Source organism: Rhinolophus sinicus, linkage group LG01 (genome assembly GCF_036562045.2).
Source record: "Rhinolophus sinicus isolate RSC01 linkage group LG01, ASM3656204v1, whole genome shotgun sequence".
Lineage (NCBI taxonomy): Eukaryota > Metazoa > Chordata > Mammalia > Chiroptera > Rhinolophidae > Rhinolophus > Rhinolophus sinicus.
Genome location: NC_133751.1, coordinates 154519314 through 154539217, shown reverse-complemented (window position 1 = coordinate 154539217; position 19904 = coordinate 154519314). Strand labels below are relative to the sequence as shown.

General features: G+C 37.7%; 1 long non-coding RNA gene across 1 annotated transcript in view; it reads left to right on the top strand.

The window, feature by feature from the left end:
* The window catches only part of LOC141567506 (uncharacterized), a 47188-nt gene extending 27838 nt beyond the window's left edge, over nt 1–19350 (top strand). The window contains exons 3-4 of the long non-coding RNA XR_012490170.1: nt 2122–2211; nt 17481–19350. This is a non-coding gene — a long non-coding RNA (uncharacterized LOC141567506). The remainder of the gene's footprint in view (nt 1–2121; nt 2212–17480) is intronic.
* The last annotated feature ends 554 nt before the right edge of the window (nt 19351–19904 follow it).

Sequence of the window (19904 nt, the reverse complement as noted above, 5' to 3'; positions counted from 1 at the left end):
AAGGGGGGAGGGGTGTGGGAGATGAGGGTAAAGGGGGTCGAATATATGGTGATGAAAGTATTCGGTTGGTGCTAAAGCAATTGCGGTTTTTGCAATTACTTTTAACCTTTTAAACCACAATTACTTTTGCACCAACCTAATAGAACTGACTGGGCGGTAAACACACAATGCAATATACAGATGACATATTATAGAAATGTGCACTTGAAACCTGTATAATTTTACTAACTAACGTCACCCCAATAAATTTCCTAAAAATTAATTTTAAAAACGAGACTAACAAGAAAAAACTTAATGTTACTAATGAAGAAGGTGGTAACTCCAGGCCTTTTCTATAGGTAAGCAGAAGAATTGAAACTCCTTTTAAAATAGAACAGAATTTCCATTGTCTTCAGGCATTCAAATGCAACCAAATTATTTCAGTCTAGCAACTATGAGACCCCAGATACCCGACAAAGGAATGCTTTATTTTTTCAGAAGAGTGCAACACATGGACAAGGTCTCACAAGTCAAAATGGGTGTGGCCTGTAAGTGCCTTTGGCCTTACATTGTATTGTTAAATTTGTAGCTCTGGTCTAATGAATACAGAGGGATAATATTTCAGAATGGAGTTGTCGTGATGATGACATGATTGGTATCTTGAGTCTGTGTAGTCATGTGATCATATTTATAATTATATCTAAGACAAATAGTATTGTAAGAATCTGATCATGTACTTGGCTATTCTCCTATTCAAATTTCAGGCTGCCCTTGGTCTACCCTGTAACAGGTTTTCCCTGAAAACACAAGTTCTGGAGAGGAAAGAGTGTGAGAGGAGGATGGGATTTGCTGCCAGCATCTATCTCCCACCTCCAGTGCCAGCTTGAGTGACCTTTTCTCTTGCATCTCCTGGATTTCTCACTAACCTCTTCCCTGTCTGAGCCTTTATCTGCTCCTAGACTTTATAAGTAGGAAAGAAAAGTTCATTATTTATGTGGCTGGCAAGAGAAAAATAGCAATTCTTATCTGTGATGAATAACTACTCAGATGGGGGAGTTGTGAACATTCCATTACTTTGCTCAGAGTCATAAAAGGTTGAAAAGCTGGGGCTGGGAGTTATGTTTTTAAATTGTAAAGCATAATCTGCTGTGGTTTGTTTGCAGTCAGTTACTAAGGGATTGTGACTCCAACTTTAGGACCCAAAGGGGAAGCCTGAGAAACCAGTAGAGTATGTTATATAGCATAAGCTCTGGTTCTAGAGAGCTCCTGGAAAGGGGCTTTATTGGCATGTCTCAGTGCTAGGCATTGCAAATCTTTTTTTTTTTTTCCCAACATAAAAGCAGCATCAGTTTCAGCCTTAATTCTCTTTCAAACCTACCATGGGTGTTCAAAATCCTCTAAATATTAAAACAACCTCAAGTAACTTCAAATTTTCTACTTCCACCTTTCTCTCTTCAAATCACACAAAATCACCATGTTGCCTTTGTCACTCCGTTGCTTTAAAAACTTTCTATCTTTGGAGAGACTAGAGCTCCACAAAATCTGGGACATTCTTAATCAAGACTATCACAAGATTTATTGTTTTTTGTTTAGGATGATGAAAAAGCTCTGGCATTGGATAGTGGAGATGATTGTACAACAATGTAAATATACTTAATGCCACTGAATTGTACACTTAAAAATGGTTAAAATGGTAAATTTTATGTTATGTATATTTTACCACAGTGAAAAAAAAAAAAAGGAAGGCTAGTGGTTGCCTGCAGAAGGAAGGAAAAACCTGGCATTGTTCTTATTTTGCTCTATTGATTCCATGTGTGTTCAGTAATCATTGTACTTACCTTTGTTTTATATTTCAGCGTATAATTGTGTTCTATTTCCCAATAAAATATTAATTAAAATTTGTTTAAAAAGATTATCTCAAGGGCTAAGAATTAAGAGGCCTTGGAAAGTCCCTTCCCCTACATTGGGCATCATTTTTTTAAATTTTTAATGTAAAATGAATGAGTTAGACTAAAAGATCTTGGAAGATTTTCTATGGCCAACATCCTGTAATTGTACAAAATAACTGCTTGTGAATGAAATAACTACAAAAGGGAAACATCCTAGGAGTATTATTTATTTTGACTGTGTTTTCCTTCACAGAAATTGAAAAATCAAGGAAACAAAGCCTTTGGGGCAACAAAACCCAGTGACTAATACGAAGAAATATAGATTGTCTAAAATACAACCTTGGTAAGTTTGGCGGCCCTAAGATCCAAGCATGAAGAGAAAGGGATGTTTGTCACGTAATCTAGGTCAGCATGGAAAAGAAAGCTCCACAAGAGGAAGGTAGGGTGGAGAAAAAGAGTCAGGCACACCACAGTTGGAGAGTTAGAAAGGCCTTTTACCATCTTGGAGGAGGAAGGGGCTGGCACCCACATTTGCCCTCATCACTCTCAAATGCAGGCTCTCCAATGTCAGTTTTGCTTCCACTGAAAACCATGTTCTTCCCCATAAATCTTTATTTCCCAGATCTATCCAAAAAGTCTTAATGGACAACTATGCCTAACTGATGCTTTCCTTATGATGTTCGCATTTCCAAAAATTCTCCGCATCTTTTGAAGCCTTAGTGAATCACACCATCCCTTTCCTTGGGTTTCCATGACATACTGTCTCCTGAATCTCCTTTTTCTTCTCTGTCCCCTCTTCTTTACTCCTTCCCTAACTCCACTTTTTCTCCCACCTCTAACCCTCCAAGAGCACCTGATATTCCAAAAACTCATTCAGAAATGTACCATATATTGTCTCAGGGTCTTCACTAACAAAAGGGCTGGCAAACCATGGCCTGCATCCCATCAACTGTTTTTATAAATAAAGTTTTATAGGAACACAGCCACACTCGTTCATTTATGTATTCTCTTGGGCTGCTTTACTGCTCCCGTGGCAGAATTGAGTAATTGGCACACAGACCATATGACCTACAGAGACTGAAATATTTACCATCTGGCCCTTTACATAAAAAGTTTACCATCCCTTGCTCTAATAAATTAGGCTGTTAATATTTCTTTTGCATAATTACCTTTATTAAGTCTGTGTTTTATTTCTCTAACTTGAGGACCAGGGCTGTGTCTAATATGCTTTTGTGATTATTCAAAGGTCATCTCTCTGCCTTGCACCTTGTTAGAATCTCAGTAAATAATGAATAATTAGATAATGATTAGTGAATGAATTATTGAGATTGAAGAACTACCAGCACTTTTGTTGTTGTTGAAATAAAATTGTCTGAGGTGGAGCAATACCTTCTAGCTCTCTACGTGAGGCATGTATGACTCTCACCTTTCCAGCTTCCCAAGGCATCAAGATAGTAGTGGTTGGGCACAGATTCAGGGGTCAGAGAGCTTGGAGTTTGCATCTTGGCTCTACCTGACCTTAATCAAGTTCTTGTAGTTCTCTAGGATTTACCTCCTCATCTGTAAAATCGTGATAAAAATAGTAATTAATCATAGGGTTGTTGTGAGGATTTTTAAATAAAATACTAAATGTATTTTAAGTACTAGGTATAGTTTCTAGGACGTAGTAAACAATCTAAAAATGGTGGGCAATTGTTACTGCCCTATTGTAATTGTATCTCATTCCTTCCATCCCCCTTTCTCCACCTAATCCGTATTCTTTTCAAATGGATGTGGTTTCTCTATACTTTTTGTGTTCTGAATTCTAGGGATATAAAGTTGGAGTTCTCTGACAGTGACGTGAGAGTGGCAATGGATAGATGGGTTCCTGTTGACTCTACTTGTCTCAACTCTCTTGCCATAGAAAAGCAGTAACCATTTTTGCCTAGTTATCAATTCAGATGTTCAATAAATCCAGTGAATGGTTTTTGAAAAACGGTAGCCTACTAGAGAAATGAATGAGGCATGGTCACTCAGAGGATGAATAGCGTATTGTGTGCTCAATTCCCAATGAAAGATTTAGGTGTAACAAAGCTGAAATAAACATCAAGGGCAAACCTGAAGGAAAATTAAGTTCCCAAAAGCCAATGAAATGGGTAAAAAAGAGTGGCATAGTATTTTACTTTGATGATAGCATTATTTAACAAAGTTTATCACTCCCACCCTTAATAATAATCTACCAATTACCTTCTATTTGCCAAGTTTTGTTGTGGATGCCAGGCATACGTCAATAAACATAATCATATAAAAATATCTGCCCTTCTGGACTTACAGTCTGGTGAGGAGAAAATATACATATAGAGAAAATGGATAGATAGATAGATAGATTTTATAGTATTAGAAGGTGACAACTGCTATGGAGAAAAAAGTAGAGTAGGAGAAGAAGGATCAGAATGAGAAAAGAGGATGGGATGTTGGTTCCATTTTTAAATAGGATGGTCAAATGACATTTGAACAAAACTGTGAAGGATCTGAGAGAGTGAACTACAGGGACATCTGGAGGGAAAAAAATTATAAGCAGAAGGAATAGACTGTGTAAATGCTCCTTGGCAGAAGTGGATCTGGCTTGGGCAAAGAACAATGAGGCCAGTGCAGGGGCCAGAAATAATAACAGGAATAAAGTACTTGAGCCCTTACTATTTTCTGAGCATTCTTCTAAGCATTATTACATATAATCTTCAAAAGAGTCACATAATGTAGGCAAAGTTGTTCTCTCCATTTTATAGATAAGTAAATGGAGATATGTAAAAAGTTGAATAACTTGCACAAGATGACACAGCCAGCAACTGTTGGAGTCAGATGTGTCTGATTCCAGAGCTCATGCTCTTGGCCATTACATTTTTTTTCTACTCCATCTTTGTCAGTCCTGGAGGTCAAGATTCGCTTAGCTCTACTCTGTTCCCCACCCATCTAAACGGCATAATTCTTTGTTGTGATCTCTTTCACTGGTTAACATATCCTGGAGATGCATTTTTAGCTCAAATGTGGAGTTTAAAATGTCAGCAGGAGTTTTCCATGGCCCCTTTACCACCTTACGACATTTCTGAATTCTCTTCTTTCCCATTCTGACCTTCCATAAATTTATTAGCTCTGCCTTTGTGCATACAAACCAGTTCAGCCTCAAGGGGAAATCTGCATATCACAGGGCAACCACATTCTTTCTGATCTTGTTCCTCCAGAGATCAACTGAGGTATGGTGGAGCCTCTTCAAGATAATTTTTACTTTGTGAGTGTAGGATTGTGGGCAATGAATCATACATGGAAACATTATTTTTGCAAGTTATTTTGCTATATCCTTCTCCTTTTCTGCTTTGTTTCTTTCTTTTTTCTTTCTTTCTTTTTTTTTTTACATACTCTTTGGAAAATTCACTTCAGCCTCTGACAATATTAGTTTAAAAATTCCTAAATTGTCAATGCTGCCTACCTACTTCTTAATCAAATAAAAGTATATTAATAACAAAGACAAGACATGGTACTGAAATTTTAAAAATCTGCTCACTTCTTGTCCATTGATGAATGTTTTTTTTCATTAGAATTCCTATGTGCATCATCCCTGTCCAAATTAAATCATTTTATTCTCTCCACAGAACACAAAAGGACTGAGCTATTTCTTTTCCTTCTTCCATATGTACAAAATATTTTCTCCTGGTTAAATTGTATGTCAAATTTCATACCAGGATCAGAAAGGCAGAATGTTCATTTCTCTATCACGTTGTAAAATCCCTGAGCTAGAAAGATAATGATTATGACAAGGAAGAAATTGATCTTTTTGCAGTAGTATCTGAATTAAAATGGAGAAAAGAGTAGAAAATTTGGATATTTTCTCCATAAGGAGTACTTAATAAAATCAATAGTTGCTTGAATATTAATATTCTTGAAATGGGCATTGAAATAGATATGGGTGAAAGACACTATGAGTTTTGTGAATACTGTTTTTGAAGGAAGTTCAAGATTGGAAAAAAAACAAAACAAAAAGACTTAAGTATGTTGACCAAATTTTTTAGATTGATGGTATAAATTTTAATGGCAGAAAGCCAGTCTCTGGTAATTGCTTCTTTCAGAAGCTAAAGGTACTTACTTTTTTAATAATATGGAAAATCCAGGCATAGGGCATAACCAAGCCCATCTTATCATATTTCAAGTGGAAGCCAAATGGTTCTTAGATCATGACAAATAAGATGCCCATGGAAATGATCTGGCTGAACTCTTCATTGGAAAACCACTCAAGGTTTCTTTGCCTTCCTAAAGTGATTAAAATTAATATATCCCTGAATAAATATAACTTTACAAAATTTACTCTTCTATATCCTTTCATGGAAATTTTCAAATAGATACAAGATTAGTGAGAACATCTTACTGAATCCTCCAGGCCATGACCCAGTTTCAACCACTATCAACACATGGCCAATCTTGTTTCATTTATACATCATCCTCTTCACACCCTCCCATACAATTTTGAAGCATAATTAAGATAGTATATCATTTCATCTGTAAATGCACAATTTCGTCTTAAATTTAAATAATTGGCATCTGAAACATGCAATAATTCAGTGTTTGAAAAAAAGTGCTGGGAGTCTCTCCTGTATTTAAATGTGCTTCCTGGTTCTCTTGGCCCACACTAGCTTCTAATTTTAGAAAAGAAAAAAAAAGAGAGAGAGAGAGAGAGAGAGAGAGATAAGAGTACAGTTTCAACCAAGCTCATTAGTCAGTCTATTGGAGGAAAAGATAAGAAACTGAAGATCCACTGTCATATGTAGTAGACATACATACTTTTTTAGGGATACAAAATGATTAAGAGGTATAACTTCCACTTACAAAATTAATAAGTCATGGGGATATACCAAACAACACAGAGGATAAAGTCAGTAATAATAATGTAATAATTTTGTATGGTACAGAAGGTAACTAGACTTACCGGGGCGATCACTTCATAATACATATAAATATTGAATCACTGTGTTGTACGCCTGAAACTAATATAATATTGTAAGTCAATTATGCTTAAATTTTGAAAAGGATTTATTTTGCCCTAGAAGCTCTTGTTTTCAATAGTTTAATAGTTTATTTTTAGTGTAATTGTAAAATTCTTACAAAGCATTAACTAGAGTGCAATACTTAAACCAAGTAGATTACGAACAGTTTTTGTTTTTATCACCTTGTTTACAAAAATAATATGTTTATTTCAAACCCAAGACAATTCTAGGAATTAGTGAATTTATAGTTCTCCATATTTTCTTTCTTTTCACTGTCCATGGCTTTTTATCCTACTGTAATTACATTTTTTATTTGACAGTATTGTTCAATATAGTTATTGTTGACAATGTATCAATTTTCTCACTTTTTAAAGAAAGTTATTGTGCTAAGTGTCGATGAATATATATATATATATACCAACAAAGGCCATTAACAACAAAATAAGTAACAAAGATGTTACCTTTTAAATGATAATTCATCAAATTTTAATATTTAAATTAAAGATATATAGCTCTTGATGGCTTTAAAAGTTGGCCCAAATGGTAGATAATAATAGAATAATTTCTAATTCAAGTGTGCTCTGTGTTTTAAATTCATGATAAATTAATTGTTATTGAACTGCCTATGACTGTTAATGTCAGGAAAAAAATATTTCTTCCATTGTGAAAGGTTCCTCGAGTTTTGTTGTTTTATATCAAATAACTTCAGAACTACATCTTCTGACTGATAGAATACATGATGGAAAAATACTCACTGATGATAACGTGTACAGTCAGGGATGCTCTCTCCAAGGATGAATGCAATTAAGTAACCCAGCCAGAAAAGAAAAAAAGAAGCTTTCGTTTGTCAACCCACCTAAAAGCAAATGACAAGGGGCAATTACTTTTATTCTTTTACTAGCCCTACATGAATTCATGCTCATTAGATGGTTGAGTGTGCAACACCGTGGAGGTGCTCTTTTGTAACATGGCAATATTAATTAAGTCTTTATACAATATCCAGTCACTAATTATTATTTAGCTGCACATGTTCATGTCTCCTAGTCTTTCTGTGCTGCTGTTTTCCCTGCTTAGCCAGCCTCCTTTGCTTGGCTGTGTTTTGCGTTTGCCTTTGCCTCGTGTGTTTGTAATTATTTCTCTGGTGTAGATTATTCTCCAGCCTTCAGGGAACCTCAGCAGCACAGTGGGAATTATTTTGACACCATTAGAAGTCTGTTGCAAAATTTTCTCTCCGCCTCCTCCCACCACCAACTATGTTCATGTAGCTCCCAATGATATCTTGCCAACATTCTAGTTTCCTGGGAAACCTTATGAAGACACTTCTTTCTGAACTATATAATCTTGGCAGAAATAATCATAATGTTAATAGGTGAGTCTGTTAAAGGAAAAATGTAAGGAATGGTTTATTCCATAGGAAAGAATGTAATCGTGCAAGTTTTCTAATCAGAACATTTTATTCCCAGGGGTAGCGTGGTTAGAGATCAGGTATATAGAGAGGTATATGATTCCTCTAAGATTGTTACGTCATAGTTTAGTCTATCCCAGTTGCTCTGGGCAACTGACAAACTGGAATGATTTCAGGGCTCTAAAAATCTACTTGGCCCCAAATGTTTCTGACCCACATTTAGAAGAATCCTTAAAGGTTTCCTGATAAAGATGTTGTTTTAGGATTAGTAGCGCATCTATTGGGACCAGTTAAACCCATTGTCACTCACAGTTACCTAACAGACAGCAGACACTAAAGCAATGAGAACTCATGACAAGCTATTTTTCAATAGAAAGGACAAATTGGGAGAAGTGGTAGAGAAAAGTCCAGAAAATGCCCAGAGGGCAGCATAATGAAAGCTTACATTTGGTGGTTTGAAGTTCATCAAAGGAAAGGAGAAGTAGGAAAGTTTTAGGGAATGTTGCACAATTTTCCATATAGATGTATTTATTTATCATTATTTTATAAGGTTCTAACTGTATATTTGCTTATGGTCCAATTAAATCATTTGGTGTTAGCTCTGTAAAGCAATACTTTTTCACATTTTTATTTTAGTGTCCAAAATATTTTCAAATAAAAATTATACATATTCCCAGTGTGAAAACCGAACGAAAAGAGAGCTCTTCTGCTTGAAGAAGGTTGGAGCATCCGGGGATTGCTCTTTCCCCATAGCACCTGGCTTCCCCTTTGTCCCCCCAGCAATTCCTGAGGCAACTCCCTGATTAAAGGCTATTTGAGTAATCACCATCCTTTGAAACAAGAGGTATTCAATAGATTCACGACTGGAACCACCATTTAGGGAAGAAAAATCACTTTTCATTAAACTTGGCAAGTTTGAGAAATTGCTGATGCCCCCACTTCATTAATTCATCCACTCATTTTTTTTCCAATAAATATTATTGACAAATAACAAATAACCTACTATGTGCCAGACACTGTGACAAGCTCTGCAGATATAAAAGTGACCAATATAGGTGCGGCCAGTTAGCTCAGTTGGTTAGAGCGTGGTGCTGATAAAACCAAGGTTGCTGGTTCGATCCTTACATGGACCACTGAGAGATGTACCCTCCTTAAAAAAAATAAAAAAATAAAATAAAAATAAAAAGCTCATTAAAAAAAAAAGTGACCAATATAGGCATGGTCTGTACCTCATGGAACTTACATTCTAATTAATAGTCTGCTATGAGCTGCCACATATGTTCTTTAAACAAACCATTTACCCAAGATAGTCTCTCTGTATCTAAACACACTTTGTTCAAAGCACATTTTCCCATACATAATATTCTGAGATGTGTCTTATGACAACTTACTCATGCTGTATAAAGTTCCAAAAATTATCTAGGTGGGGCTAATATAGCAATGGAGAACATCTTTTGCAACATGTTGAAATATTGCCAAAGCATTACCCAATCCCAAAAGACATTACTATTCTATGGTCAAAATGTTTGGGATTAAAAGGTTTTCCCATTCACCCATCCTAATGTTTCTCAATTCCATCCATCTGGGCAGTTCTTTAAGACATTTAAAATTCATTCCCTGAACAAACTCAAGAAATATCAACAGCTCATTCCTTGTAAGCCTTTTCTTCTCTGTCATCAGCAACCACAGAACAGTAGAGACCCAACTTTCTATACTCAGTGATCTCAGAAAGCATGTGCCAGGGGAGGCGTGCTGATTGGCTTCCTACAGGCCACGGTGTGTGCTCCCCAGGGTCTGCCTTTCCGGATGCCCAACCTTTCTAGAGTCACCAGAGTCAGTATTTTACATCATGCCATTCATCTTCTCTGTGTACCCTCCAAACTGTTGCATGTCACATCTTCTCTTTTAGAAATGTTCTTTAATTTTATTTTGATATCCCTTGAAATAGCTAGGACCTCTCTAAAGTGAGCTCAGCCAAGGCCAGAACATCAGCAACATAATAACTAATATATAAATACGAGCGCTCGTTTACAACTAGGTATTCATAATTAATTTGAGCTTCAAAACTGTGAGGAAAGTATTATAATGAATCCCCTCTGATAGATGGAGAAACTGAGCTTCAGAGATGTGAAGCAACCAAAGGTCACACAGTTAGAAAGCATCTGAGCTTGAACTCAAAAGCTGGTCTTCTGATACCCAAAACTGAGTCGAATTGTACCCACTGTCTGCCTGCTTTTCTGGACACTTAGAATCATTCCAGGACTCAGGCCTCCACATTTTTCCACTTTTAGACTCTTGAGAAAACTAATTAGAAAGAAACATTAATGTTGAGTTCCTGAAAGAAGAAGTTAGGGTGATGAGAGTAATTAGAATTCTATAAGAAAGTGGAAGGAGGGTTTGGTCAGTTAACACTGCTGACCTACTGACTGGAATTGTTTGGTGACACTGCCATTCGAAGCTCCTGTGTAAGGCCTGCCCTGCCTCCTTCGTACCTTCTCTCTGCCTCTCAAGCACAGAAAGGTTTTTTCTTCACCTAGGGATCTTTATACAGCTGCTCCCTCTGCCTCATGCTGCCCCTGACCTTTTCCTGGCTAGTGTGTTTCCATTATTCCTATCTCATTCAGAAGCCATGTCCTTAGGGAGGCCTCTTCTGAACCCTCTGTGTAACCCACCCCATTACTCTCTGTCATGTCACCTTATTTTGTTTTCCTCACACTACTTACTCTCTGAAATTAGCTTTTTACTTTTACAAAATTGTGGTAAAATACACATAACATGAAATTTACCGTCTTAAATATTTTTACGTGCACAATTCAGTGGCATTGAGTACATTCACAGTGTTGTGCAACCATCCCCACCGTCCATCATCCATCCCCACAACTCTTTTCATCTTGCAGAACTGACACTCTATACCCATTAAATAACAACTCCCCACTCCCACCTTCCTCCAGCGCCTTGCAATCACTATTCCACTTTCTGTCTCTAAATTTGACTACTCTAGCTACCTCAGGCAAGTGGAATGATACAATGTTTGTCTTTTTGTGACTGGCTTTTTCACTTAACATGTCCTCATCGTTCATCCATGTTGCAATATGTGTCAGATTTTTGTCCTTCTTAGGGCTGAATAATATTCCCTTGTATGTATACACCACATTTTCTTTACCAATTCATCCATCCGTTGACACCTTTGGCTATTGTGAATAAAACTGCTATGAACATGGGCATATAAATATCTCTTTGAGTCCCTGCTTTCAATTCTTTTGGGTATATACCCAGAGGTGGAATTGCTGGATCATATGGTAATTCTCTTTTTACCTATTCAACAGTGTCTGACATACAGTAGGCACTCGATTTTTTTTTTTTTTTTTTTGACTGAGCAAAGCATGACCATTTAGCAGAAAGTACATGCTTTTTAATTTAATTTTTAAATTACATAAGACATTTAAATGGTTTTTAAAAACCCTTAAAATATATAATAGGCTTTAACTGATGAGTACGAATTCTTGTATGTCCTTCCAGAAGTTTCTGTGACCATATGAACATATTTAATATGTTCTTTTTCTTAATGCAATGGTAGCATAGTGACTTATGAGCAACGTGAGGAATTAGCAATCAGGGCCAGACTAATGGGCTGATTCTGGGAAGAATTAAGTCCTCAAAGTAAAAAGGGCAACTCACCAGGTCGGATTCAGGACAGAGAACTAGCACCAAGACTCAGGAGCAGAGGCCAGAACAGTCCTCAAGCAACAAGGAACATTCTTGCATGTATCGTTTAAGTCCCTGCCTGCACCTGGCAACATCTTCTGTCTGCCTCTCGTATACCATTCAGGTGTGGGTTTCTCCCGACCTGCCCAGGAGAAAGCCCATGTGGCAGGATGGAGAGATGTGAAGTGACTGTGAGGAGTTTGAGGTGACAGCACTATGGGGAAGTGGGAAGTATCCGGTCACTAACACAGGTATGGCTACGGAAGCTCTGGGGCTGAGTATGAACTAGAGACAAAGTCTTGGCTGTCACCTAGAGGGGACAGTGCTGACGTTTGTGGGCAGCAATGAGACTTCAAAGAAAGTGCACCAAGAGGCAAGAGCAGTAGGTCAACGGCAGGCTCTGCCAATGCCCGTGGACATCAGGATGGAAAGGGGAAGTTGTTGAAGAGGAAGGAACAATCAAACAATATCATCATTAACAGAGGAAATTTACACATCATCAATGGTGACAGTTTTTTTAATTTAAGAACTTGGAAGTTCACTCTGAATCATTTGAGGTTTCACTTTCAGTAGTTCCAGTAGTATACTTGCTGTGAGACCAAATGCTTTGCTGTAAAACTGGTCTAAAAAATATGTAGCTCCAAAAGACACCATTTGCTGATGAGAATCAAGAGAGAAACTGTGTCCCGGCCACAAACAGTATTCTTAACTTGTTCTTCTGACCAGATACCTGCCGTATTTCTGCTATTCCTCTCAGTTCTTTTTGCTTCTTCAATCTATTTTAAAATATCATGTTTCCTTTCTGACATCTATTCATTTCTAAACTGAAAAGCATAGTTGTTTTATCTTCTGCATTGCAATGTCATTTTTCTCTATCTGGGTGGAAACAATCAACACTTCCTGAATACTCAGTTAGGTTTTAGTTGATTTATCTATACAAGCTATTTGTAGCTTACTCTTAGGAACACTGTCCATAGTGACTTGTTTATATCTTAGAATAAAACTTCCGAATCTTCAAATTTCTCTTTCCCCTCCTCCCTCCTGCTTCTTTCAAGTCCAAATATGCAGCCTTCTGAAAAACAGGCAGATCTCTCAGGTAAAGATTCAGTTACTGCAAAAGTAATCTTTTGCCTTAAAGAAATAATGGGAATCTGGTTCTTTGGCTGATTTATAATGAAATTTTACAGTTGGCTTTCTCTTTAGTGTTCTCTGAATCTCAATGCTATATTGTTCTTTGAGGGAGAGCAAGAACATAACTCTAAATCCTAGCAAGCCCAGAGGAACGGATTAGGGCTGCAAATTCAAGTCCCAGAGTCTATAAACTCATAAAATATAAGTCCATGACATATATAGAAAAAAATAATAGTAAAGAAAGAGCCCAATTATTCTCAAGAAAATACGGCTAGAGGGAAAAGTCTTAAAATTATTTAAGGCTTCTTATGTGTCTATACCTATTTATTTCTATTCAGCTCACATGTATTGACTATCATTTTTCAGGTGCTCTGATTAGTGCTGGTAACGTAAAGATAAATCAGTTTCATAGAGTGTAGGTAATAGATAGAAAGGACATGACCTTTTTCACAGAGAAAAGTAAACATGACACCACTTGTGTTACAAGGTCACAAAGGAATGGGACTGTCAACTGGATATAGGGCATTGGAATGGTTTTTTTTCTAGTTCAAAAAAGCATGGAAGAGATAGGTCAAGAAGGTATTAAAATCCTGTATGGAATTCAGAAGAACACAGTGGCAAGACTATATTTAGTAATGGAGTGCTGGAAAGTGTCATACTTCTTCTAGGTGTGCCATTCCACCCAAAGAGGGACACCTAATAAATCCTTGGTTTAGCTTGGTGACAATGAGGAAAACTGCCATACTGGCTGTACTTCTAGCCAACATGGAAGACTGGTTAGGAGTATGGAAGTGACAGGATTCATGAGGGAAAATGGCCCCATCACATAAAAGTAAGGAAAGGGGAGAAGCAGTGAATGGCTAAGAATTTCTCTGGACTTTGAAAAAGCAACTTGTAGAATGTCCAAAGGACATATACACATGATCCATCATCTGAGACTAAGAAGTGTGGCTAAAGAGACATGGGAAGTTCTACAAAGAAAAATGCTGACAAAGTCATCAGAAATGATCTCAAGTAGAAAGAACATGGGGAGGCAGCCATAGAGACCAACACGGGTATGTAGGTACTCTTAGGACTTCTGATTTTGGAAGGCTATATGAAAAAGATGCAAGCTGGGACACAAAGTGAAGGGCACCTAAAAAGTGACAATCTTGAAAGACTACCAAGAATCAGCCTATATATTCTGATGGGGCAAGATATTGGTTTGACATGTTAACCATGGCATTTTCCATAGAGAGTACTTGTTACCTTGTCAACAAGCAACAAGGATGAGGGAGGTACTTGTTACCTCCCTCATCAGCAAGCTAGACACAAGGAATCTGTTATCTCAAGGGAGGATTGTCACAGCACACAACCAGAAGAAAATTTAGTCCAATTCTGGGGCCTGCTTTGTTGTAGAGCTTTGTCAAAATGAGAGATACCCCCAAACCATATATGGACCCATTCTGCCCCATGGTTATGCCAAATTTGATTCTTTTTAAAATCCATTAGATAATTTCAGAATTCAAGGTTGCCTTCTTCTTTTCTTGAATAAATAATTTTTTCTACTATCCTCCTTTTTATCTAAGAGAATGTTAACAATAACAGATGTTACTCATATTATTTTAAGATATTTTTACTACAGATGACTTTTTTCATTGGAATATACATGCAATCCAGGAGACCACTCTCTACCCATTCCCTACAATAGCCCCTAACTTACCACACACAAACACACAAGAACTCCATGGGCATGTTCAAACCATTGCCACAAGGAAGGGAGGTGTTTGACCCCTTTTATTAAAAGTCCTGAGGCAGAAATATTGAGCTGTAGAGACATCGCCACCTATTGTCAACTCATCTTAGGCAGTTTCAATGGGCAGTTCCCTCACCATGCTTTATTAAACTCAAGTCAGGTTAACTTCTAGACAAAGGAATTTCTTGTAGAAATTTGGCAATCATTATAAGGACTCTTCCACTATTGCAACATACAGGCTTTTATCTTCTGGAAAGGTTTATAGATCTTACTGAGACCTACTTTACAACCATAGTCAACATCATAAATTGCTAATCCTATTTGTTTCTCACAAGAAACAAAATCATATGTATATTAATTGCGTAATAGTTCTTCTAGACTATTGTTCAAATAATGAAATATAATTGGCTTATGACATTGGTCCCTCCTAATATCTTTATGCACAAGACAGAGCTTATGTACACTAATGGTGCATCGATTGGATTTGTAATGGTTTGAATACTATTGCAAAAGAGAATTACTTTATGGATTGATGGCAATGTGGAAAGAAGCTTCTAGTAGTATCTCAAAGGAATCTGTTCTATTAAAAACTTGTTTAATAATGACTAGAATGAACACATGAAAAGCCTAAAGAATTGTAATACACAAGCAAAATAAAACCGGTAGGAATAGATAATATACCAGATACCTGAATTACAATATTAAAATATCTCAATTGATAGATAAAGTGGGCTGAAATAAATAACAACTGAGAAAAGAAATGTAAATTCCCACACTGGAGCTGAAAAAAGTCAATTTTTTTTCAAATCCAGGTCATGAGGAAAATACCTGAAGAGCAACTCTCATGAAAGAAAATTGGGATGTTTGTGTTGGCTAGAATGTCAACATAAGCAGATTAAAGGGCCAAGACAAGCAGCAAGCCTGAGTAGCGCCAGAAGGCGTAGTTTGCATATCTTGTTGTTAAATTTAACAAAGTTATAGAGAAGATGTTATACAGATTAAACATAAAAGTGTGTCATGTCTAAAGCACAAAGAAATGAAGAAATATTACGCTAGTTCTCAGAAACTATAATCTGGTTCAGCAAAGAAGTCAGTGTTTGCAAAATGAAGGAAGTTGCCACCTATATATGTATTGTTTCACTTTCATCTTTATTATCTGTATCAGTCAGCTCAGACTGCCATAACAAAATACCATAGACTGGGTGGCTTAAACAACCAAAATTTATTTCTCATGGTTCTGGAGAGTGGGAAGTACAAGATCAAAATGCCAGCAAGCTAGGTTCTATTAAGAAGCCTCTTTTCTTGGTTTGTAGGCAGTCTCCATCTTACTGTGTGCTCATATGACGAGTTCTTTCTATGCACACAGAAAGACAGAGAGGAAGGAAAGGAGGGAGGGAGGGAGGGAGGGAGGGAGGGAGGGAGGGAGGGAGGGAGGGAGAGAGACAGAGAGAGAGACAGAGAGAGAGAGACAGAGAGAGACACACACAGAGAGAGAGAGAGAGAGAGAGAGAGAGAGAGAGAGAACACCCTCTGATCTCTTTCTCTTCTTATAAAAACACAAATCCCATCATGAGGACCCCACGTTCATGATTTCTTTTAAGCCTGATTACCTCTCAAAGGCCCCACTTTCCAATACCATCACATTGAAGGGTTAGGACATCAACCTGCACATTTTGGGGAGACACAAACATTCAGTCCACATCAGGCTTCAGCATATGAATTTGCGGGGGACACCATTCAGGCCCTTCAGGCATTGTCTTTCCTGTAAATGAAAATCTCAGCTAACATTCAAGTCAGAACTACACCCATTCTTCAGTAACCACCACATTTGGGTACAGATACAAAGGCTTGGCAAAAACCAACAAAAGCATTCTATGAGAACAAACTAGCTAGTTCACATTGAGATAAAAAGGACTATATGTTTTAGTAGTAGTAGTAAATTGTGCTATAAATCCTTTGTATTAGTGAAATTTATAATAAGCTTATGTATATATGTAGTACGTACATACATTTCTTTCCCTCATTGACCCAGTTGTTAAACATTTACCAACCCTCCACTGACAGGGCAGAGACAAGTAGAAATGAAAGACAAGAAGAGCCGACGGGCAGCATTTAAGCCCTGGGATCCAGCGGTGTTTGTAACTGCTAGATGTGCCCTGTGCTTGCCAGGTGCATGAACCAGTAAATTCCTTTCATTGTGGTTGCCTAAAGCTAATTTTAATTGGATTGCTGTCACTTGCCTTCAAGATTTCTGACTAATAGACTAATACAATGTGTCATAGGCAAGATCAGGGAACTGAGGGTTTTTTGTTGTTGTTGTTCTGTTTTTTCGTTTAAGCTCTGAGAAAAGTTTCTGCAGGTTTGAAGACACAGCTTTCACTTTTAGGATCAAATTGAAGCAGAAGGGATTAAGGAGCTCTATTCTGAACCTGGATTTGGCAGTTGCTAGCTTTGCCGCTTCTCTGACTCTGCCCTCCTGTCCTACTTGGATAACGGGATCCGTTTCTGAGCCTGATGCCCACGTTTTCATCCAGTTCTGCAAATAGGTGTCTTCTGGTCTTACACCCAATCGACGTGCCTGGTCCCAGTACCTTTATGACCGGCTCTGCCTTTCTCTTACATAGCAGATGCTCCAGGACCCAGCCGCTGGAAGACAGTATCCTGTGTACTGCTGGCCTGCTGTGTGGCTGTGTGAAACCTGTCCCTTCCGATTTCCCATAGTGCTCCCTTGGGGACACGCTCCTGTGGCGACTTGCTCCCGTGGCCCTCTCTGATGGGAATTGCTGTTCCCAGAAGCCACCTCCGATCTGTAATGTGACCCACTGGACACAGTAGCCCTTTCCTAGAGTCTGCTGCTTATTGGAGCACAGCTACCATAGCCGGCCCTTCTCAGCCACAGCCTCCCTTGCAGAGCGGGCAATCCCGAGGCCTCTGCTGCAGCCATCAAGCCAGGCCCTGACAAGTCTCATCTCAGAACTGTAGTGCCTGATGTCATCTCGGGGAGAAAAGGAAAACCACACACTGCAATTTGGACGACTACTTTTCCACGTAGGCCTTGGTGTTCCCCTTGAATACTGAGAAGAAAAATAGTTCTATCCTGTGAAAAAGAAGTGCTTACTAGTCTTTAAATTTATCAGTTAAAAAAAGTTAATTCTAGGTAGTGGGTTGACATGTATTTAGATGATTCTACAAAATAAGGCTGAAAACCGTGTCTCTACCTGCCTATTTGTAACTTTTCCTTTATCCATTTCCTCACCTCCACCTGTTCTTTCCAAATGTCAAAGCCACGAAAATCACAGGAGGGGAGAGAAGCACTTATGTAAAAACTCAAACAACAACAAAAAGCTCAGTTCCCCCATCCACAAGACAAGAAGTATATCTATCTCTTGTCTGTGCTAGCATATTCCTTTGCACAGTCGGTGCAGACACAGCCCAGCACCTTTTTTGTTTTTTTTTAAGGAGGGCGCAGCTCACAGTGGCCCATGCAGGGATCGAACCGGCAACCTTGGTGTTATCAGCACCATGCTCTAACCAACTGAGCTAACCAGCCACCCCCTGCCCAGCATCTTAATAATGGGTCCCATTAAATTGCATTTTACTTTTTGCTTGAAAAAAAAATTAATGTAAGCATTCACATTATGTTGAAGCAATTATGATGTGTCAACATCAGAAAGCCTGGACTCATGAGTTCAAAACACTGAAAATAGGGTAATTTACCTTGACCCACTTGAGAGAAAGTAGGAGAGGAAACAAAATGGGACTAGTGAACAACTTTAGCCTGTTTGGAATTTTTTGTTATACGCTACAGAAAAAAAAAAGCCTTTAAAAAACAGATGTTGAAGCGGGAAATGATCTTCAACAGATAAGACAGGACCCATACAAGATCCATGGTATAATAATGTAATTATTACAATAGAGAGTTTCTCTCTCAAATCATATTAAGGCTTCCACTGGGGATTTCCCACAGTAATGGGATTTCTTAGCTGTTTCCTGGAGCAGCTGTGTTCGACCTTTTGTGTGCTATAGCTCAGTTGATGGACGACATTTAAATATTCGACACCTCACAGACATGTCCAAAACTAAAGCACTACAGTTATTTGTAATGGCCAGGGGTATTAAATATAGATCAGTAATGGGTAGGCAAGCCTTCCAGTTATACTTAATTCCTGATACATTAGTAGTAATTCCACATATTTTTCTTCCACTCAAGTAAGCATTATGGATTTTTAAATTTAAAAAAGCTTTTTCATTACAGTTGATACACAATATGATATTAGTTTCAGGTGTACAACACAATGATTAGATATTTGTATACCTTACAAAGTGATCAATCAGGTAAGTCTGGTACCCATCTGACACCATACATAGTTATTACGATATTATTGACTAGATCCCCTGTGCTGTACTTCACATCCCCATGACCGTTTTTGTAACTGGCAATTTTTACTTCTTAATCCCTTTTACCTTTTTTACCTATCCCCCCAGCTCCCCTCCCATCTGGCAACTATTAAAAGTTCTCTGTATCTGAGTTTGTTTCTGTTTTGTTTGTTCATTTTGTTTTTTAGATTCCACTTATAAGTGAAATCATATGGTATTTGGTTTTCTCTGTCTGACTTATTTCACTTAGCATAATACCCTCTAGGTCTATCTGTGTCACAAATAGCAAGATTTCTTTCTTTTTTATGGCTGAGTAATATTCTATTGTGTATATGTACCACATATTTTTAATCCAACTGTCTGTCGATAGACACTTAGGTTGCTTCCATATCTTGGTTATTGCTTGTAAATAATGCTGCAATGAACATAAGGGTGCATATATCTTTTTGAAGTTTGAGTTTTTCCCAATAAATATTCAGAAGTGGTAGAGTATTATGGATTTTAGATGATTGAGAGTTGTGTTATTTTGAATCCACTCAAATATATTTTTTAAGGAAAATATTTGCAAACTTGGAACATTAACTCCTGTTAGTTATACATTACTGTGACACCTCTCACATGTGGTTGAGATTTATAGCCTTGGAATTTCAGTCATGGAACAATAAGAAGGA